Here is a 23,235-nt window from a genome sequence, read left to right as displayed (position 1 = left end):
AAACGTGTAGAGTGAGCAACACTCTTAAATGGTTCGCTGACTAAGCTGTTGTTTGCAGCAATAAATTCGTCACCGGATGATCTTAAGGAAAATCACAATGACTTAGAATTTATTTAACTGCTCATAAATTCAACAGTATGCAATTGCATGCTTAGTGCTACACTTCTGGAGTCTGTCAAATGGTTTAAATTTCTAGGAGTGGTACTGCGAAGCGCTATAAGATGAACACGTTAAGTCACTTGTGAAGAAGGCGGATGGAATACTTACATCCAGTGGGAGAACTCTCAAAAACTGTGGTTTTTCTGTGTAATAAAAAACATAGAAAACGGTAATGCGACTAACTACAGAATACTGCTGTAACACTTACAGTCCTGAATGAGATTTTCACTCTGCAGCGGAGTGTGCGCTGATATGAAACTTCCTGGCAGATTAAAACTGTGTGCCGGACCGAGACTCGAACTCGGGACCTTTGCCTTTCGCGGGCAAGTGCTTGGGTAGCTCAGTGGTAGAGCACTTGCCCGCGAAAGGCAAAGGTCCCGAGCTCGCGTCTCGGTCCGGCACACAGTTTTAATCTGCCAGGAAGTTTCATATCTGCGCACACTCCGCTGCAGAGTGAAAATCTCATTCTGGAAACATCCCCCAGGCTGTGGCTAAGCCATGTCTCCGCAATATCCTTTCTTTCAGGAGTGCTAGTTCTGCAAGGTTCGCAGGAGAGCTTCTGTAAAGTTTGGAAGGTAGGAGACGAGGTACTGGTAGAAGTGGGGCTGTGAGGACGGGGCGTGAGTCGTGCTTGGGTAGCTCAGTTGGTAGAGCACTTGCCCGCGAAAGGCAAAGGTCCCGAGTTCGAGTCTCGGTCCGGCACACAGTTTTAATCTGCAAGGAAGTTTCACTTACAGTTCTCATCCAGTTGGCACACAGATGTCTAACGAAGTCGAGACGATAGGATAGTACCAGGTCGGTATAGCGCATATATCTGCAGGTATATTCTGCAAGACACGGTGCGTGGTGGAGGTTTATTTCTGGTACCATTACCATTTGTCCCTTCCCTGTTACGCCCGCGAATGGTGCGGTGGGAGAACAACTGTCGATAAACCACCGTATGAGCTTTAATTTCTCTCGTCATGATCGTTTCGCGAGAGGTATGTGAGAGGCAGTAGTGTTGCTTTGTTCAGCTTGGAACGTAGCTTTCGGCATATCTATATAAATAAAAATGTACATGCTCCTTTGTTCAAAATCGTGTGTTTCCGAAAGATCTTGATCCAGTGCTTTAAAATTTTGACACAGCATTGAATTCTAATACGGGACTGTCGTTAGGTACCTAATTATATGTATGTTCACCGAGCGAGGTGGCGCAGAGGTTAGAACAATGGCCTCGCATTCGAGAGGACGACGGTTCAAACCTCCGTCCGGCCATCCTGATGTAGGTTTTCCGTTATTTCCCTAAACCGCTTCAGACAAATGCTGGGATGATTCCTTTGAAAGGACTCGGCCGATTTCCTTCCCTAAACGGAGGCTGTGCTCGATCTCTCATGACCTCGACCTCGTTGTCGACGTGACGTTAAACACTAATCTCCTCATCACATTCTTACCGAAAAGGTATCCTTCGATTAACTTCATATTTTACACGTTACTCTAATAAACGTTTAGACTCATATAGACTATATACTTATATACTTTTTAATGATGGTGACCGGGCCAAATATTTCACAAAATAAGCGTCAAACGAAAAAACTACAGAGAACGAAACTTGTCTAGCTTGAAGAGGGAAACCAGATGGCGCTATGTTTGGCCCGCTAGATGGCGCTGCCATAGGTCAAACGGATATCAACTGCGTTTTTTTAAATAGGAACCCCCATTTTTATTACATATTCGTGTAGTACGGAAAGAAATATGAATGTTTTAGTTGGACCACTTTTTTCGCTTTGTGGTAGATGGCACTGTAATAGTCACAAACATATGGCTCACAATTTTAGACGAACATTTGGTAACAGGTAGGTTTTTTAAATTAAAATACAGAACGTAGGTACGTTTGAACATTTTATTTCGGTTGTTCCAACGTGATTCATGTACCTTTGTGAACTTTTCATTTCTGAGAACGCATGCTGTTACAGCGTGATTACCTGTAAATACCACATTTATGCAATAAATGCTCAAAATGATGTCCGTCAACCTCAATGCATTTGACAATACGTGCAACGACATTCCTCTCAACAGCGAGTAGTTCGCCTTCCGTTATGTTCGCACATGCTTTGACAATGCGCTGACGCATGTTGTCAGGCGTTGTCGGTGGATCACGATAGCAACTTTCCCCACAGAAAGAAATCCGGGAACGTTAGATCCGGTAAACGTGCGGGCCATGGTATGGTGCTTCGAGGACCAATCCACCTGTCATGAAATATGCTGTTCAATACCGCTTCAACCGCACGCGAGCTATGTGCTGGACATCCATCGCGGAAAATAGAACGCGTGCAAAAAATTTGTCATTGCCCCGTAATTACTCTTGTGCCCAGTGGCAGAACTGTGCACGACGTTCAAAGTTGTCACCACGCAATTCCTGGTGCATAGAAATATGGTACGGGTGAAATCGATGTTGATGTAGCATTCTCAACAGCGACGTTTTTGAGATTCTCGATTCTCGCGCAATTTGTCTGCTACTGATGTGCGGATTAGCCGCGATACCAGCTAAAACACGTACTTGGGCATCATCATTTGTTGCAGGTGGTGGTTGACGTTTCACATGTGGCTCAACACTTCCTGATTCCTTAAATAACGTAACTATCCGGCGAACGGTCCGGACACTTGGATGATGTCGTCCAGGATACTAAACGATACTGCGACACATATGTCACTCTTCTTTCAGTCTTTTCTATCTCTGCTATTAATGCAACATTGGAAGGATCTAGGACTGACGAGAATCGGTCAAATGAACGTTATGTTCAAATGGTTCAAATGGCTCTGAGCACTATGGGACTTAACATCTATGGTCATCAGTCCCCTAGAACTTAGAACTACTTAAACCTAACTAACCTAAGGACAGCACACAACACCCAGCCATCACGAGGCAGAGAAAATCCCTGACCCCGCCGGGAATCGAACCCGGGAACCCGGGCGTGGGAAGCGAGAACGCTACCGCACGACCACGAGATGCGGGCGAACATTATGTAATACAGTTACTTTCTAGATTCATTACATTTTCTTAAGATCCTTCCAATGAATCTCGGCCTGGCATCAGATTTTTCTACAAGTAATTAAAATACTACGAGATGCTCAGTGAAAGTAAGTGAGAGTATTTGGAAGAGAGGCAACCTTATTTTCGAGAATTCTTGTGTAGCACTTATAGATAACGTTTATCTAACAAGGGAACCTCCCCGTCGCACCCCCCCTCAGATTTAGTTATAAGTTGGCACAGTGGATAGGCCTTGAAAAACTAAGCACAGATCAATCGAGAAAACAGGAAGAAGTTGTGTGGAACTATGAAAAACTAAGCAAAATATACAAACTGAGTAGTCCATCTGCAGATATGCAACATCAAGGAGAGTGTGAGCTCAGGAGCGCCGTGGTCCCGTGATTAGCGTGAGCAGCTGCTGAATGAGAGGTCCTTGGGTCCCTCGGGTGAAAAGTTTTCTTTCTTTATTTTCGCAAAGTTATGATCTGTCCGTTCGTTCATTGACGTCTCTGTTCACTGTAATAAGTTTAGTGTCTGTGTTTTGCGACCGCACCGCAAAACCGTGCGATTAGTCGACGAAAGGACGTGCCTCTCCAATGGGAACCGAAAACATTTGATCGCAAGGTCATAGGTCAACCGATTCATCCACAGGAAAACACGTCTGACATATTCTATACGACACTGGTGAAGGCATGTGCGTCACATGACAGGAATATGTTGTCGACCCACCTAACTTGTACACTTGGCGAATGGGTAAAAAGATTCTTCTACCTTGCCCGATTTAGGTTTTCTTGTGGATGCGATAATCACTCCAAAAAAAGTGATGAAAACATAAGAGTTTGTCACATAAACTTGAAATAGAAAGTTAAACTTTTCATCCGAGGGAAGGCTTGAACCAAGGACCTCTTGTTCCGCAGCTGCGCACGCTAACGACGGGACCACGGCACTCCTGATCTTGCTGTTTCCTTGCTGTTGCCTATCTTGCGCATGGACTACTCAGTTTGTATATTTTGCTTATTTTTTCATAGTTCCACACAACTTCTTCCTGTTTTCTCGATTGATCTGTGTTCAGTTTTTCAAGGCCTATCCACTGTGCCAACTTATAACTAAATCTGAGGGGGTGCGATGGGGAGGTTCCCTTGTAAGGAAGACTTCGCAACAATTCCACCGCCAAGATTGTAGGAATTAGAGTGCGCACCAAAGCATGTAAGTTCATTTTTTTCTCTTGTTCCATCAGCAGAAAGAAGGAGACAATGTGTCCTTCACCGTAGCAGATCATAAAGCAGTTCCTACTTTCGGCGTCCCACAGATGCAGAAATAAAGAGACAGAAATAAGTGAGCATGGTACTGAAAGCCAGTTGCTTGATGGAGAACAGACTATTGAATATTACACTGAAGAATCGACGAAACTAGTACACCTTCCAAATATCGTGTAGGGCCCCCGCGAGCACGCAGAAGGGCAGTAGCACGATGTGGCGTGGACTCGACTAATGTCTGAAGTAGTGCTGGAGGGAAATGCCGCCATGAATCCTGCAGGGCTGTCCATAAATCCATAAGAATACGAGGAGGTGGAGATCTCTTTTCAGCAGCACGTTGCAAGGAATCCCAGTTACGCTCAATAATGTTCATGTCTGGGGAGTTTGGTGGCCAGCGGAAGAGTTTTAATTCAGAAGAGTGTTCCTGGAGCCACTCTGTAGCAATTCTGGACGTGTGGGGTGTCTCATTGTCCTACTGGATTGACCAAGTCCGTCGGAATGCACAGTGGACATGAACGGATGCAGGTGATCAGACAGGATGCTTACGTACGTGTCACCTGTCAGAGCCGTATCTAGACTTACCAGGGGTCCCATATCACTCCTACTGCACACGCCGCACACCATTACAGAACCTCCACCAACTTGAACAGCCCCCTGCTGACATGCAGGGTCCATGAATTCCTAAGGTTGTCTCCATACCCGTACACGTCCATCCGCTCGATACAATTTGAAATGAGACTCGTCCGACCAGGCAACAGTCGAATGTCGGTACTGTCGGGCCGAGGGGAGGTGTAAAGCTTTGTGTCGTGCAGTCATCAAGGGTAAACGAATGGGCCTTCGAGTACGAAAGCCCATATCGATGATGTTTCGTTGAATGATTCGTTTGCTGACACTTGTTGATGGCCCAGCATTGAAATCTACAGCAGTTTGCCGAAGAGTTGCACTTCTGCCACGTTGAACGATTCTCTTCAGTCGCCGTTGGCCCCGTTCTTGCGATGTCGGAGATTTGATGTTTTACCGGATTCCTGATATTCACGGTACGTACACTCGTGAAGTGGTCCTACGGGAAAATCCCCCCTTCATCGCTACCTCGGATATGCTGTGTCCCATAGCTCATGCACCGACTGCAACACCACGTTCAAACTCAAATGTTGATAACGTGCCATCGTAGCAGCAGTAACCGATCGAACACCTGCGCCAGACACATGGTGTCTTATATAGGCGTTGCCGGCCGCATCCGCAGAGATTAGAATTTCGAAGAATAGAGGGGGAACTTGAAGCAAGTTGAATCTTTGAATCCATTATGTTCGTCTGACATGATCGGTAGCGCATTGTCTGAAAAACAAGGAACCATGTTCGAACCTGGTGCAGCCTATAATACTAACTTATCACTCATATTCATTTTGTAACAGGTCACTAGATAAACTAAACGATTCAAGTGACTAGAAAAAGGCAACTTTTCTTCTAGTGCGTAAGAAGCGGCGCAGGACTGATACACAGAAGTATATAGACGTATCTCACTGATGTCAGCACCTTGTAGAATAATGCAACACACATTTTGTGCTATCGTCTGAAGACGTTTTAGGGGACGAACAACTCGTCTGTAAGAATCAACATGGTATGTGCAATTATCAGTCGCCTGAAAATCACTTGCTGTGTTCACTCTTGAGATCCAGAAGACAAGAGAGAACGGAACACAACTTGAGGCTGTGTTCCTTCTCTACGAGGAACCAGTTTCGTTTCCTTACCTAGTAAACAGATTGCACTACAGTGGAATATGCGGACCGATATGCGACTGAATTGAAGACTAGCTGTCGAACGAAACACAGTGTGTACTTTTTAATGCGGAAGCTTTATTAGACGCGAACTAAATAATTATGAAGAACCATTACAGTTCATAGTACACTGCCTGACCACAAAAAATTAAGCACTCAGAAGACATGACCGGATAACAATTTAAATTACTACAAGTACACACCATCTACGAGAGTGTAAATGATTAGAACTGTAGTCCTCTGTGACAGGTAGAACGGCCACCAGAGTGCAGGCCGGCCGCAGTGGCCGAGCGGTTCTAACCGCTTCTGTCGGGGACCGCGCGACCATTAAGGTCGCAAGTTCGAATCCTGCCTCCGGCATGGATGTGTGTGATGTCCTTAGGTTAGTTAGGTTTAAGTAGTTCTAAGCTTTAGGGGACAGATGACCTCAGATGTTAATCCGATAGTGCTCAGAGCCATTTGAACCATTTTTGGACCAGAGTGCAGTAATGTTTGTGTTTAATGTTGTTACCAGGCCTTGTATACTGATGCGCCAAACATATTGATACAGGCATGCGTATTCACATACAGAGATTTATAAATAGGCAGAATACGGCGCTGTGGTCGGCAACGCCTATATGAGACAAGTGTCTGGCGCAATTGTTAGATTGCTGCTACAATGGCAAGTTATCGAGATTTAAATGAGTTTGAACATGATATTATAGTCGTCCCACGAGCCATGGGACATTGCATCTCCGAGGTAGCGATGAACTTGGGACTTTTTCGTACAACCATTTCACGAGTGTTCAAATGGTTCAAATGGCCATGAGTACTATAGGATTTAACATCTGAGGTCATCAGTCCCCCAGAACTTAGAACTACTTAAACCTAACTAACCTAAGGACATCTTACACATCCATGCCCGAGGCAGGATTCGAACCTGCGAAAATAGCGGTCGCGTGGTTCCAGACTGAAGCGCCTAGAACCGCTCGGCCACAACGGCCGGCTCACGAGTGTTGCGTGAATATCAGGAATCCGGTAAAACATCAAATCTCCGACATCGTTGGATCCTGCAAGTACGGGACCAACGACGACTGAAGTGAATCATTCAACGCGACAGAAGTGCAACCTTTCCGCAAATAGCTGCAGATTTAAATGCTTGGCCATCAACAAGCGTCAGTGTGCAAACCATTCAACAAAACATCATCGATATGGGCTTTCGGAGTCGAAGACCTTCTCGTGTACCCTTGTTGACTGCACGACACAAAGCTTTCCGCCTCGCGTGGGCCCGCCATACCGACAGTGGACTGTTGATGTCTGGAAACATGTTCCCTGGTCTGACGGCTCCCAAATTGTATCGAGCGGATAGACTTGTACGGGTATAAAGGCAACCTTATGAATCCATGGACCCTGAGTGCCAGCAGGGAAATGTTCAAGCTGGTGGAGGCTCTGTAATGGTGAGGAGCGTGTGCATTTGGAGTGATATGGGACCCTTGAATCGTCTAGATACGACTCTTTGCAAGTGGCACGTACGTAAGCATATTGCCTGATCACCTGCATCCATTTACGTCAATCGTGCATTTCGACGGACTTTGGCAATTGCAGCAGGACAATACGACACCCCACATGTTTAGAATTGCTACAGAGTGGCTCCAGGGACACTCTTCTGAGTTTAAACACTACCGCTGTCCAGCAAACTCCCCAGATATGAGCATTACTAGCAATTCTGGGATACCTTGCAGCGTGCTGTTCAGAAGACATCTCGAGCCCGCTAGTATTCTTAAGGATTTATGGACAGTCCTGCAGGGTTCATGGTGTCAATTCCCTCCAGCAGTACATCAGATAGTAGCCGAGTCTATGCCACGTCATGTTGCGGCACTTCTGCGTGCTCGCGGGGGCTCTACACGATATTAGGAAGTTGTACTAGTTAGTTTTGCTCTTCAGTGTAGGCATACAAAGGGTGTGAAGAGCATTAGCTCATGAGTGATCACCGTGAAGGACACGGAGATGCCGCTTACCCGTCTGAGACAGCATTGTCAGTAATTGACAGAGTTTGAAAACTACCTCGTTGTGTGTCTTCAATTTACCGGCTGGTCTAACCGTGCAGTATCCAGAGTTTTAGGTCATTCAGATGTGACAATGGCCCGATGCACACTCGTTGCCAAGATTCGGCCGACCACGAGTTACCAAAGGGACCACTGCCGTTTTGCTCACCAAGCACACCATAACCCCGTTCACATGTGCGCCTGGCCTCTTAGAACAAGTAATGGACTCACTGCAACGTTTTGTGCCATCCCGCACCATTGGTCGGAGACTAGCAGCAGCCGGACTGTGGAGCTACTGTCCCAAGCTTAGGCTGCTGTTACACCACAACACAAACAGCTGCGTTTAGAGTGGTGGTGTAGTGATCTGGAAGTGTGGACTGATGATGGATGGCGCCCATTGTATTCAGCGACGAGTAGTTCTTCGGCACACCCCGCTATGTCCATTATCGGCGAGTATGGCGCTAACCCGGCGAGAGGTCCCATTTTTGCAATGTTTTGGAGATGCACAGCGGTGTTACTGCTGGCATCACGGTATGGGGAGCCATCAGCTATGACTTCAGATCAGTACTGATAGTGGTTGTGGGATCTTTGGCAGCACAACGGTATGTCACGGACATACTGCGTCTTCCTATGTTACCTCTCGTGCGACAGTACCCGTGGTGCCATTTTCCTATGTTACCTCTCGTGCGACAGTACCCGTGGTGCCATTTTCCAGCAGGACAGTGCTCGTTAACACACGTGGCGTGTCTCTGTGAACTGTGTGCGTGCTGTTGAGGTACTCACGTGGCTAACGACATCCCAGATCTGTCCCCGATAGAACACGTTTGGGAACACCTCGTGCATCAACTCCTTCCTAATGCTAGCATGCAGGACATCAAAGAATAGGTACAACAGTTGTAGGCCACCTTGCCTCAGTAGAGAATACAACATCTTTTTGACACCCTTCCCAACCGAATTAGTGCATGCAACGAATGATTGTCCTCTGCCATATTGCCAAAAAACATTGTACTACGGCAATGCGGATAGTACTTCATATTAGCATTTTCCTTGGAAATTTTTTCTAACCATGACACCGAGCGAGGTCGCGCAGTCCTAAGACAACAGACTCGTATACGGAGGAAAGTGGATCAAATCCGCACCTGGCCATCCAGATTTATGTTATTCGACATTTTCCTAAATCGTTAATAGATAATGCAGGGACGGTTCCGTTGAAAGAACAAGGCCTCTTTCCTTTGCAATACTTCACCAATCCCTGCGTGTGCGTCGTCTCTAATGACCTTTCTGTTGCTATGACGCCGTGCACTGAGATGCTCAGAACTTTCGCCATGCCTTAGCGTCCCTGTGCAAATTCAATTAGGCCGGTTTTATTTTGCGCTTTTTCAGCTACTGTGATAACTGAGACTTTGTTACTTTTATTTTTGCTGCAGTAAAGCCTACACGTCTGTTAGCAAAAATTTGCTTTGTTCACCGCGAATCAGGAACGTATTTGAATGCCGGAGAGAGAGGAAAGATGGGGGGGGGGGGGGGGGGGAGAGGTACGTGTGAGATGAATCACAAAGGCCCCGACGGTAGGCTTGGTGCCTCTGACCGCTGAAAAGACACGGAGGAGCAGGGTGTATACCCGTGTAACCGCATCTGCCCGTCGAGTGGGAGGCCGCTAAATACATACTCCAGAGCCGTACGCGCGCGGCGTTCTCTTTTTGCTGACTCAGATTCCCGCACTGGCAGCTGCGTGGCGCGTCACGGCCCGACACAGGGTTGCCACTCGCTATCGGGACTGCGTAGGAGCCAAATATACTTGCACCAGTTCTGAATACGGAACCGAATTTCTGATCCAGCAGTCCTGAGTGCTTAGCAAGTGGCCCATTCACATCAGCCAACCTTTGCAGAATCATCTGTACTGGTGACAGTAACGCTTCTATCCTGAAATCAGCTCGGATTTGGAATGCAAGGCTCGTGCGAAACTCAGTTTCCTGTTTTTTCACACGATATCTTGCGAACCATGGAAGAACGGCAACAGGCAGATTCCACATTCCTAGGTTTCCGGAAAGCGTTTGACAGGCGCCACACTATAGACTGTTAACGAAGGTCCTAGCTTACAGAGTAGATCAGCAGATATGTAAGTGGATCGAGCTCTTGTTAAGTAATAGGATCCACTATGTTGTTCTGCACGGCGAGAGTTCATCGGAGACAATGGTGTCGTCAGGAGTGCTCCAAGGAAGTGTGATAGGACCGCTTTTGTTCTCTGTGTACGTAAACGATCTGTCGTATAAGGCGAGCAGCAATCTGCGACTGTTTTCTGATGACGCTGTAGCGTGCGGCAAAATGTCGTTGAGTGAATGTTTGAGGATACAGGATGACTCAGACATACTTGCACTTGGTGCGATGAATAGCTGCTTCCTCCAAATGTGGAAATGTGTAAGTTGTAACTCTTATAAAGTTTTATGCTGTGTTGAACTAAACTGAACTGGATTTCTGTTTTTAACTTCGTGTGTGTCTGTATTGTGATCCTGAACAATGAAAGTGGTGTAATACGTAAACGCTATCTGATAAAAGGTATCGCCAGACCTATCTGGAACTGTATAACTGTATTTGAATTAACTTTTAGAAAATGTAAAATGTGTACTAAATAAAATGTCCTGTGAAATTCTGTACTGGGCAGTTCGTGAACAGTACTACAAAGCGTGCCGTCACAGCTGCAATACAGAACTAACAGAGCAAACATTCTACATAAAATCACAAACCAAATTTTAAAAGAACAAATGTCCAAATTGCTTCTCTTACAATACCATGTAAATTTACGTACCAAAAGTGACTAAATAAAGTTAAAAATTAAATGATATACACGCGAATGTAACGCTGCACTGTGAGAATAAGACTGTCTGCATAAGAAATGAGGTCTGGACTGAACTTGACCTAAATGAACCTTATATTAATTTTGAAATGCAATGCTTTATTGTGCGTCATTCAAGTGTGTTCTGACTGTAATGTTTAACTGTCCTTAACAAATCTTTTGATTTACCTTGTGAAGCGGGACCGGCGACACACGCCTTAACAAATCTTTTGATTTACCTAGCGGCATCGGGACCGGCGACACACAGGTAGCAAATAAAACTTTCGTGAGGAGAAGGTGGAAGATATTGCATTTACTGAGTGATGTAGAAAAGACTAACGTTCAAAAACTGCATTGAAACTTTGATTCCTTAACAGTTGCAACCATCTTTACAAAAGTCACTTATACTAAATTTATTACTCCGCCGTTGGATTAGTTGCTCAAATGGTAAAGGACTGGCGTATCTGTAACTCTTGAGAGCAAACCAGGTGAACAAAATATTTTTACTAGATGTCTTCTCGACACTGAAACTAACCAACCCGTACCAATAAAGAAAACATCGCTAAGTTTCTCAAACTCATGATAAATTATGCGCGAGCAAGTAATGCAGCTACAAAATTACCTAAAAATCTTACGAAACTAAACTCCGTCCGAACAGGCCTTGAAAGGACCAACGGTACCGACCGGCCGCCGTGTCATCCTCAGCCCACAGGTATCACTGGATGCGGATATGGGGGGCATGTGGTTAGCACACCGCTCTCCCAGCCATATGGCAGTTTACGAGAGAGGAGCTGTTACTTCTCAATCAAGTAGCTCTTCAGTTTGTCTCACAAGGTCGGAGTGCATCCCGCTTGCCAACAGCGCTCGGCAGACCGGATGGTCACCCATCCAAGTGCGAGCCCAGCCCGACAGCGCTTAACTTCGGTGATCTGACAGGAACCGGTATTACCACTGCGACAAGGCCGTTGGCCCAAAGCAATCTTTACCAAATCATATTTCCAAAATTTAGCATTCTTTGCATTTTTATCTCTGTGCTTCGCTAGCTATTTGTAGACCGTTCAGTAGCGTGATCGAGATCCGACTCCCTCACTTAACTTCCAGTGAATGCTACTGGCGACAACAATGCTACTGACAACCAAAGGTCACATTGCTTGTACTCAGAACATCTGTGTCGCAACATATCGATTGTTGGAGAATTACGTTTGAAGGATATCCTGTGTACAGATATAAAGAATGAAACATCGAATAAAAAGAGAGCTTCCATCACTTTCATTGAAAACAAAAAATAAACCAGAAACCTTACAAAGTTAATGCACAACGACAATCCTGTAATGTTCGAATACAGTAATAGTGGGGTGGTGCGTGACACAGTCATGTTGATTAAGTATCTAGACGTAACTGTACAAAGCGACGAGAAATGTAACGACGACATAAGGTCGGTTGTAGGGAAGGCCAATGGTCGACTTCGGTTGATTAGCGGAATCCTAGGAAAGGTTAGCTCATCTATAAAGGACACCGCGAGTAGAATACTAATGTGACCCATTCTTGAGTACTGCTCGAGTCTTTGGGACCCCACAAGGTTGGATAAAATGGAGACATCGAAGCAGTTCAGAGGCATGTTGCAAGATTTGTTACCGATAGGTTCGATCGACACGGGAGTATTACGGAAATGTTTTATGAACTCAAATGGGATGCCGTGGGAGGTGGACGACGCTCTTTTCGTGAAACGCTGTTGACGAAGTTCAGGCAGCTGCGACAGACTGCTGAACGATTCTACTGCCTCCAACGTACACCTGCGCAGGGACTGCGAATACAAGATACGTGAGATTAGGGCTCGTTTGAAAGCATATAGACAGCCGATTTCCCTCGCTCCACTTACAAGTAGAACAGAAAAGAGAATCACGGTTTGTAGAGTGTAGCTGTAGATGTAGAGATAGAGATCCTCATTCGGAAGTCCCCATTACACGACTAATGTAAAACTGTTATTTGACACGAAACATATCGATTTATCTTTTACTTGGGACCGACCTGTGACGATAGCGTCCCACCTTACAACTGCTGTTTGCTATTAAAATCATGACACATCCTTTCATGTAGAGACACTCTATATACTAGACAGTATGTAGTGTGTCTCCATACGGATAGAGGTATATTGTAGTATGTAGACAGAGATTAAAAACTGACGCAGGATGACTTTTATGTCATTTGAAACAAAAGTTTTAATATTGTCATGAATAAAGAATTATTTGCCAGTAACTCCTGGCGATTGAATTATAGTGTTTCCCAAATACACTATGTGATTAAAAGTATTCGGACACTTGGCTGAAAATTACTTACAAGTTCGTGGCGCCCTCCATCGGTAACGCTGGAATTCAGTTTGGTGTTGGCCCACCCTTAGCCTTGATGACAGCTTCCACTCTCGCAGGCACACGTTCAGTCAGGTGCTGGAAGGTTTCTTGGGGAATGGCAGCCCATTCTTCACGGAGTGCTGCACTGAGAAGTGTCGATGACGGTCGGTGAGGCCTGTCACGAAGTCGGCGTTCCAAAACATCACAAAGGTGTGCTATAGGATTCAGGTCAGGACTGTGTGCAGGCCAGTCCATTACAGGGATGTTATTGTCGTGTAATCACTCCGCCTCAGGCCGTGCATTATGAACAGGTGCTCGATCATGTTGAACGATGCCATCGCCATCCCTGAATTGCTCTTCCACAGTGGGAAGCAAGAAGGTGGTAAAAACATCACTGTAGGCCTGTGCTGCGATAGTGCCACGCAAAACAACAAGGGGTGCAAGTCCCCGCCATGAAAAACACGGACCACATCATAACATCAACGCCTCCGAATTTTACTGGCAGATGATGTTCAGCGGTCGTTCGTCATACCCACATCCTGCCATCTGATCGCCACATTGTGTTCCGTGATTTGTCACTCCACACAACGTTTTTCCACTGTTCAATCGTCCAGTGTTTACGCTCCTTACACCAAGCGAGGCATCGTTTGGCATTTACTGGCTTGATGTGTGGCTTACGAGCAGCCGCTCGACCATGAAATACAAGTTTTGTCACCTCCCGCCGAACTGTCGTAGTACTTGCAGTGGAACCTGATGTTGTTGTTGTGGTCTTCAGTCCTGAGACTGGTTTGATGCAGCTCTCCATGCTACTCTATCCTGTGCAAGCTTCTTCATCTCCCAGTACCTACTGCAACCTACATCCTTCTGAATCTGCTTAGTGTATTGATCTCTTGGTCTCCCTCTACGATTTTTACCCTCCACGCTGCCCTCCAATGCTAAATTTGTGATCCCTTGATGCCTCAAAACATGTCCTACCAATCGATCCCTTCTTCTAGTCAAGTTGTGCCACAAACTTCTCTTCTCCTCAATCCTATTCAATACCTCCTCATTAGTTACGTGATCTACCCACCTTATCTTCAGCATTCTTCTGTAGCACCACATTTCGAAAGCTTCTATTCTCTTCTTGTCCAAACTGGTTATCGTCCATGTTTCACTTCCATACATGGCTACACTCCATACAAATACTTTCAGAAACGACTTCCTGACACTTAAATCTATACTCGATGTTAACAAATTTCTCTTCTTCAGAAACGATTTCCTTGCCATTGCCAGTCTACATTTTATATCCTCTCTACTTCGACCATCATCAGTTATTTTACTCCCTAAATAGCAAAACTCCTTTACTACTTTAAGTGTCTCATTTCCTAATCTAATCCCCTCAGCATCACCCGACTTCATTCGACTACATTCCATTATCCTCGTTTTGCTTTTGTTGATGTTCATCTTATATCCTCCTTTCAAGACACTGTCCATTCCGTTCAACTGCTCTTCCAAGTCCTTTGCTGTCTCTGACAGAATTACAATGTCATCGGCGAACCTCAAAGTTTTTACTTCTTCTCCATGAATTTTAATACCTACTCCGAATTTTTCTTTTGTTTCCTTTACTGCTTGCTCAATATACAGATTGAATAACATCGGGGAGAGGCTACAACCCTGTCTCACTCCTTTCCCAACCACTGCTTCCCTTTCATGCCCCTCGACTCTTATAACTGCCACCTGGTTTCTGTACAAATTGTAAATAGCCTTTCGCTCCCTGTATTTTACCCCTGCCATCTTCAGAATTTGAAAGAGAGAATTCCAGTTAACGTTGTCAAAAGCTTTCTCTAAGTCTACAAATGCTACAAACGTAGGTTTGCCTTTTCTTAACCTTTCTTCTAAGATAAGTCGTAAGGTTAGTATTGCCTCACGTGTTCCAACATTTCTACGGAATCCAAAGTGATCTTCCCCGAGGTCCGCTTCTACCAGTTTTTCCATTCGTCTGTAAAGAACTCGCGTTAGTATTTTGCAGCTGTGACTTATTAAACTGATAGTTCGGTAATTTTCACATCTGTCAACACCTGCTTTCTTTGGTATTGGAATTATTATATTCTTCTTGAAGTCTGTGGGTATTTCGCCTGTCTCATACATCTTGCTCACCAGATGGTAGAGTTTTGTCAGGACTGGCTCTCCCAAGGCCGTCAGTAGTTCTAATGGAATGTTGTCTACTCCCGGGGCCTTGTTTCGACTCAAGTCTTTCAGTGCTCTGTCAAACTCTTCACGCAGTATCTTATCTCCCATTTCATCTTCATCTACATCCTCTTCCATTTCCATAATATTGTCCTCAAGTACATCGCCCTTGTATAAACCCTCTATATACTCCTTCCACCTTTCTGCCTTCCCTTCTTTGCTTAGAACTGGGTTGCCATCTGAGCTCTTGATATTCATATAAGTGGTTCTCTTTTCTCCAAAGGTATCTTTAATTTTCGTGTAGGCAGTATCTATCTTACCCCTAGTGAGACAAGCCTCTACATCCTTACATTTGTCCTCTAGCCATCCCTGCTTAGCCATTTTGCACTTTCTGTCGATCTCATTTTTGAGACGTTTGTATTCCCTTTTGCCTGCTTCATTTACTGCATTTTTATATTTTCTCCTTTCATCAATTAAATTCAATATTTCTTCTGTTACCCAAGGATTTCTATTAGACCTCGTCTTTTTACCTACTTGATCCTCTGCCGCCTTCACTACTTCATCCCTCAGAGCTACCCATTCTTCTTCTACTGTATTTCTTTCCCCCATTCCTGTCAATTGTGCCCTTATGCTCTCCCTGAAACTCTCTACAACCTCTGGTTCTTTCAGTTTATCCAGGTCCCATCTCCTTAAATTCCCACCTTTTTGCAGTTTCTTCAGTTTCAATCTGCAGTTCATAACCAATAGATTGTGGTCAGAATCCACATCTGCCCCTGGAAATGTCTTACAATTTAAAACCTGGTTCCTAAATCTCTGTCTTACCATTATATAATCTATCTGATACCTATTAGTATCTCCAGGATTCTTCCAGGTATACAACCTTCTTTTATGATTCTTGAACCAAGTGTTAGCTATGATTAAGTTATGCTCTGTGCAAAATTCTACAAGGCGGCTTCCTCTTTCATTTCTTCCCCCCAATCCATATTCACCTACTATGTTTCCTTCTCTCCCTTTTCCTACTGACGAATTCCAGTCACCCATGACTATTAAATTTTCGTCTCCCTTCACTACCTGAATAATTTCTTTTATCTCGTCATACATTTCATCTATTTCTTCATCATCTGCAGAGCTAGTTGGCATATAAACTTGTACTACTGTAGTAGGCATGGGCTTTGTGTCTATCTTGGCCACAATAATGCGTTCACTATGCTGTTTGTAGTAGCTAACCCGCACTCCTATTTTTTTATTCATTATTAAACCTACTCCTGCATTACCCCTATTTGATTTTGTATTTATAACCCTGTAATCACCTGACCAAAAGTCTTGTTCCTCCTGCCACCGAACTTCACTAATTCCCACTATATCTAACTTTAACCTATCCATTTCCCTTTTTAAATTTTCTAACCTACCTGCCCGATTAAGGGATCTGACATTCCACGCTCCGATCCGTAGAATGCCAGTTTTCTTTCTCCTGATAACGACGTCCTCCTGAGTAGTCCCCGCCCGGAGATCCGAATGGGGGACTATTTTACCTCCGGAATATTTTACCCAAGAGGAACCTGATACAGTTAGGAATTCCTGTGTGATGGTCTGGATAGATGTCAGTCTAGTATACATTACGACCCTCTTCAACTGTCGGCGGTGTCTGTCAGTCAGCAGACGAGGTCGGGCTGTACGCTTTTGTGCTGTACGTGTCCCTTCACTTTTCCATTTCACTGTCACATCGGAAACAGTGGACCTAGGGATGTTTAGGAGTGTAGAAATCTGGCGTACAGACGTATTACACAATTGACACCCAATCACCTGACAACGTTCGAAGTCCGTGAGTTCCGCGGAGCGCCCCATTCTGCTCTCTTACTATGTCTAATGACTACTGAGATCGCTGATATCGAGTACCTGGCAGTTGGTGGCAGCACAGTGCATCTGATATGAAAAACGTATGTTTTTGAGGGTAGTCCGGGTGCTTTTGATCACGTAGCGTACTTACGAGCTGTAGGGCACCAGCTACTCAAATATTAATATTCCTTTATTTTTTGTGGTTTTACAAGAACCGCAATACAAGGATGTAATTAGGTTCATTTATCTAAATCAGGGGTATCTAAACTTTTTAGTCGCGGGCCACATTGACTCCTCCACGAAGTCATAAGGGCCAAGATCTTCCTAGTGGGATTAAATCACACTAGCACTCCATGATCACCGTAATGTAAGGCTAAAGGAAAGATGAAATCGCAAAAATCTAAGGTTATGGGAATAGCTAGCACTAAAACGAACTACGATTTTTATTTAATCCTGGCGAATTTCACCGACAAAAAAGTGTGTCACTGCACATTCTTCACGAAAGCGTCTTGGAAAGTTATCGAAATCTCAAAATCATTGTTAGCAACACTATTACTGCAAGGCGTAACAGAGGTAGAGTATGTCAACGCAATGTTATTTCAAGCGGCGCAACAATAAGTTTAGTTATGTAGCGAGTAGCAGAGCCAGAGCTTATATTTGATAGTTCTGTTGCGTGATTGTGTCTATGTTGCGAGTGTCTCACGAGTTTTTTTAGTGTTTTATGCGCTGTACTAGAAAATCTGAAAATGGAAATACGTATAGCACGATTTGAGTATTTTTTCACTAATTATCACTAAGATGTTATATTTCTTTACGTGAATACTCTAACACTGTGAGTTTTGAAGATATAAATTAATTACAGTTATTTTTATACATCAGTTACAACTAAAATATTTTCTTTAAACTGCCTTTAAATAAAAATATTTTATACGATTTACTTGCTATGTGTATTTTACAATGTAATCAAAAGAAAGTGAAACCTCGCTTAAGAAGCATCTTCCATAATGATTGATTACTAAGGCTAGTCGCCGAAGTGGCGTCCATTTGAAAGATTTGCACCAGACTCGTGAGTAGAATAAAACGCAAATAATTTTTTTACTTAAAATGTTTTAACCAAACTAGTCTGTTAATCGTTCTTTTTTTTCACTATCGCACGGAGAATGGTCTGTCTTTTTATTGTGGATAGCCACAAGTTTAGCCATGACCTTCCGCTTTGTAGAGATAGAGCTCCGACAATGTCGCGATGTATTGGTCGCGATAGGCCTCGATACTCAATTGTTGGCAGTATAAGTACCACCTCAAATATTTGGCGGGCCGGATACCGGGGATGTTCGGCCAGCTAACGCGGGCCGGTTTGCCGGCCCTCGCGGGCCGGTTTCGGCCCGCGGGCCGTAGTTTGGAGACCCCTGATCTAAATGTTCCTATTTGTACCTGAAGCCTCGTGAGAGTCAGAACTGACTACACATGCAGTTGCAGTTTCATACATTTTGACGTATCAGAGTTTGAGAGTTTGGGAGTTACAAACTGTAGGTAAGGTTCATTTAAGTGACACATTTGGTTAACCAGCCAGACATCGAAACATTACCTCAAGCACTGGCGTTTCTAGAAGAAAACCCGATAGGTATCAAGTGTAGCTATAATATGCATAGACACAAAAGTGTGAAAGGTGATACTTCATCATGATCTCATCCCCGATTTTCCGTTTGCTGAATACACTCATCAGACCAAACATTATGGCCACTGCCCCCCCCCCCCCTCCCGGCCCCAAGACGCTGGATGCCGCCTGCTGGCGTTGCGGCACGTGACGCGCTAAACAAGTGTGTAGACGGAGTAGAACGGACGGGGGATCACCGTAGCAAAGATATGGGCTGCGAAAGGGGGAAACCCATTGAGGTAATGGATTTCGACAGAGGGCAGATTATTGTTACGCAGGGCCTGTGAACTAGAATCTCGAAAACGGCGAAGCTGGTCGAATGTTCACGTGATACTATCGTGAACATCTACAGAAAGTGGAAGAAGGATACTGAAACTATGCTAGGCGCTAGATGGTTGGATGCCCACGACTATTCACAGAATATGGGGTTCGGAGGCTTGTCTGCTCTGTAAAATAAGATAGATGGTGATCTGTGGCATCTCTGCAGAAAGAGCACAATGCTGGTGCACGCATAAGTGTTTCGGAGCTCACCGTTCATTCTACACTGTTGAACATACAGCTCTGCAGCAGACTTCCGGTATGTGTTCACGTGCTGACCCAACGACATCGTCATTTACGATTGCAGTGTGCACGGGACTGTCGGGATACGACCGTCGATCAGTGGAATCGTGTCAGCTCTTCGGGTGAACCACATTTTTGCTACACTAGGTCGATGGTCGTTTCCACAAACGCCGTCATCGAGGTGAACGGCGGCTTGAAACGTGCAGTGCGACACGGATGCAGGCTGATGGGAGCAGAGCAGTATTACGCTGCGGGCGTCGTTCTCTTGCGCTTGCAATGGACCTGTTGTAGTAATCGGAGACACCCTGACAGCTGTGAACCACCTGCAGCCCTTCATGCGTGATGTCTTCCCCGAAGGCGATGTCATCTTTCAGCAGTATAATTGTCCGTGTCTCGGAGCCAGAACCGTGCTGCAGTGGTTTGAGGAGCATTATAGTGAACTCACGTTGATGTAAATCCTATGGAACGCATCTGGGTCATTATCGGGCACCATCATCACGTATGCAAATGGGCGGCCAGTTATTTACGCGAATTACGTGACCGTTGCGTAGACATCTAATGCCACATTGTTCCGCAAACCTACCAGCAAACTGTCGGATCCCTGATACGCAGAATCAGTTTTGTATTTCGCTCAAAAGAGGACAAACAAGCCATTAATCAGGTGATCATAATGTTTTGGTTCCTCAGTATATGCGTGAAGTACACTCCTGGAAATGGAAAAAAGAACACATTGACACCGGTGTGTCAGACCCACCATACTTGCTCCGGACACTGCGAGAGGGCTGTACAAGCAATGATCACACGCACGGCACAGCGGACACACCAGGAACCGCGGTGTTGGCCGTCGAATGGCGCTAGCTGCGCAGCATTTGTGCACCGCCGCCGTCAGTGTCAGCCAGTTTGCCGTGGCATACGGAGCTCCATCGCAGTCTTTAACACTGGTAGCATGCCGCGACAGCGTGGACGTGAACCGTATGTGCAGTTGACGGACTTTGAGCGAGGGCGTATAGTGGGCATGCAGGAGGCCGGGTGGACGTACCGCCGAATTGCTCAACACGTGGGGCGTGAGGTCTCCACAGTACATCGATGTTGTCGGCAGTGGTCGGCGGAAGGTGCACGTGCCCGTCGACCTGGGACCGGACCGCAGCGACGCACGGATGCACGCCAAGACCGTAGGATCCTACGCAGTGCCGTAGGGGACCGCACCGCCACTTCCCAGCAAATTAGGGACACTGTTGCTCCTGGGGTATCGGCGAGGACCATTCGCAACCGTCTCCATGAAGCTGGGCTACGGTCCCGCACACCGTTAGGCCGTCTTCCGCTCACGCCCCAACATCGTGCAGCCCGCCTCCAGTGGTGTCGCGACAGGCGTGAATGGAGGGACGAATGGAGACGTGTCGTCTTCAGCGATGAGAGTCGCTTCTGCCTTGGTGCCAATGATGGTCGTATGCGTGTTTGGCGCCGTGCAGGTGAGCGCCACAATCAGGACTGTATACGACCGAGGCACACAGGACCAACACCCGGCATCATGGTGTGGGGAGCGATCTCCTACACTGGCCGTACACCACTGGTGATCGTCGAGGGGACACTGAATAGTGCACGGTACATCCAAACCGTCATCGAACCCATCGTTCTACCATTCCTAGCCCGGCAAGGGAACTTGCTGTTCCAACAGGACAATGCACGTCCGCATGTATCCCGTGCCACCCAACGTGCTCTAGAAGGTGTAAGTCAACTACCCTGGCCAGCAAGATCTCCGGATCTGTCCCCCATTGAGCATGTTTGGGACTGGATGAAGCGTCGTCTTACGCGGTCTGCACGTCCAGCACGAACGCTGGTCCAACTGAGGCGCCAGGTGGAAATGGCATGGCAAGCCGTTCCACAGGACTACATCCAGCATCTCTACGATCGTCTCCATGGGAGAATAGCAGCCTGCATTGCTGCGAAAGGTGGATATACACTGTACTAGTGCCGACATTGTGCATGCTCTGTTGCCTGTGTCTATGTGCCTGTGGTTCTGTCAGTGTGATCATGTGATGTATCTGACCCCAGGAATGTGTCAATAAAGTTTCCCCTTCCTGGGACAATGAATTCACGGTGTTCTTATTTCAATTTACAGGAGTGTATATTTCTTTCGCGGTAACATGTCCAAACCCAGCGAATATAGCTACAAGAAATAAATCTCCATCACATGAGACCTGTGAAAACTACATCAATTCATTGTGAGTTACGCTATCGTTAACGGCCTTGCCGCGGTGGATACACCGGTTCCCGTGAGATCACCAAAGTTAAGTGCTGTCGGGCGTGGCCGGCACTTGGATGGGTGACCATTCAGGTGCCATGCGCTGTTGCCATTTTTCGGGTTGCACTCAGCCTCGTGATGCCAATTGAGGAGCTACTCGACCGAATAGTAGCGGCTCCGGTCAAAGAAAACCATCATAACGACCGGGAGTGCGGTGTGCTGAACCCACGCCCCTCCTATCGGCATCCTCAGCTTGAGGATGACATGGCGGTCGGATGGTCCCGATTGGCCACTTGTGGCCTGAAGACGGAGTGCTTTTTTAAGCTATCGTTGAACGCGGTACACTATATGATGAAACCATACTGTGTAAGAGAGAGAGAAAGAAGTTTAGTAAATCCGTTCTATTTCGTCCGTTACTTGTACCTGCCAACACATCAAACTCCCAAGTTTCTTACTGTGCAGTAAATATTTTACAATTCGTACTACATCTGCCAGAGCATCCCAAGAAATTGAGAACAAAAACTAAGTATACATGAAACTAAAAAATAACGACGTTAGCTGTCATTCGTTAAAGTGCTTTGTTGCCACTACCGGTTATGTTCTTAGAATACCTTCAGAAGAACATCATCGGGCGAGATATGTCGGATGTGTCTTTACAGAGTGCTTTCACACATACAAGGAAAATTTTTAGTGCAATGTAGCATTAACCACGGCGTTACGATATGATTCGTTCTTGCACTTCTACCACTGTTACGTACAGAGGTGCACTAAAATATGGCAACAGCGCGAGAAATGCATGCTGGAACATAAATGCAGATGCCAGCCAAGCGTGCAGGTTGTGCCGTTGTGTTTGACCACGAACGGCACCTGTACATTGGATGTGTCCATCGTGGGCAGAACAGTGTTTCGTGTAGTTGCGAGTGCATTGTGTCGGAGCTAAGTGAATGCGAACGCTGGCAAACTGTCGGCGCTCGTATGGTGGAAGCTTCCGTAGCCAGGGAAGCCGAAGTGTTCGGTGTTTCAAAGAAGGGCCGTACTGAAGATTTTTACCGCTTACGGAGAGAGAGGAGAAACATCATCCGCCAAGTCACAACGCGAACGAAAGTGTGTGTTGTGTGATCGTGACGGACGGTCATTGAAGAGAATGCTGGCGAAAAATAAGAGCACAGCAGCAAATGTGACTGCAGAACTGAATGTCGCTCTCGCGAACCTGCCAACTCCAAAATAACACGAAGCGAGCTCCATAAGAAGGAAATTGGGGGGCGAGCTGAAATACCGCAACCACTGATCAGTGATGCAAAAGCCCATAACAGGAAAATGTGGTGCCGAAGTCATAAAACCTGGACTGTGAAACAGTGGAAGAATGTCATTTAG

At 45.7% G+C, this 23,235-nt stretch overlaps 1 protein-coding gene and 1 pseudogene across 3 annotated transcripts in view; one reads left to right on the top strand and one right to left on the bottom strand.

The window, feature by feature from the left end:
- The window catches only part of LOC126262258 (ERC protein 2-like), a 637,007-nt gene that overhangs the window by 133,083 nt on the left and 480,689 nt on the right, over positions 1-23,235 (top strand). The gene's annotated exons all lie outside the window — the stretch shown is intronic.
- LOC126191884 (5S ribosomal RNA) lies at positions 11,907-12,024 on the bottom strand (annotated as a pseudogene).

The sequence above is a fragment of the Schistocerca nitens genome, chromosome 6 (assembly GCF_023898315.1).
Source record: "Schistocerca nitens isolate TAMUIC-IGC-003100 chromosome 6, iqSchNite1.1, whole genome shotgun sequence".
Taxonomy (NCBI): Eukaryota; Metazoa; Arthropoda; class Insecta; order Orthoptera; family Acrididae; genus Schistocerca; species Schistocerca nitens.
The sequence above is the reverse complement of the archived record's forward strand: the minus strand, read 5'-3'. Positions and strand labels throughout refer to the sequence as shown.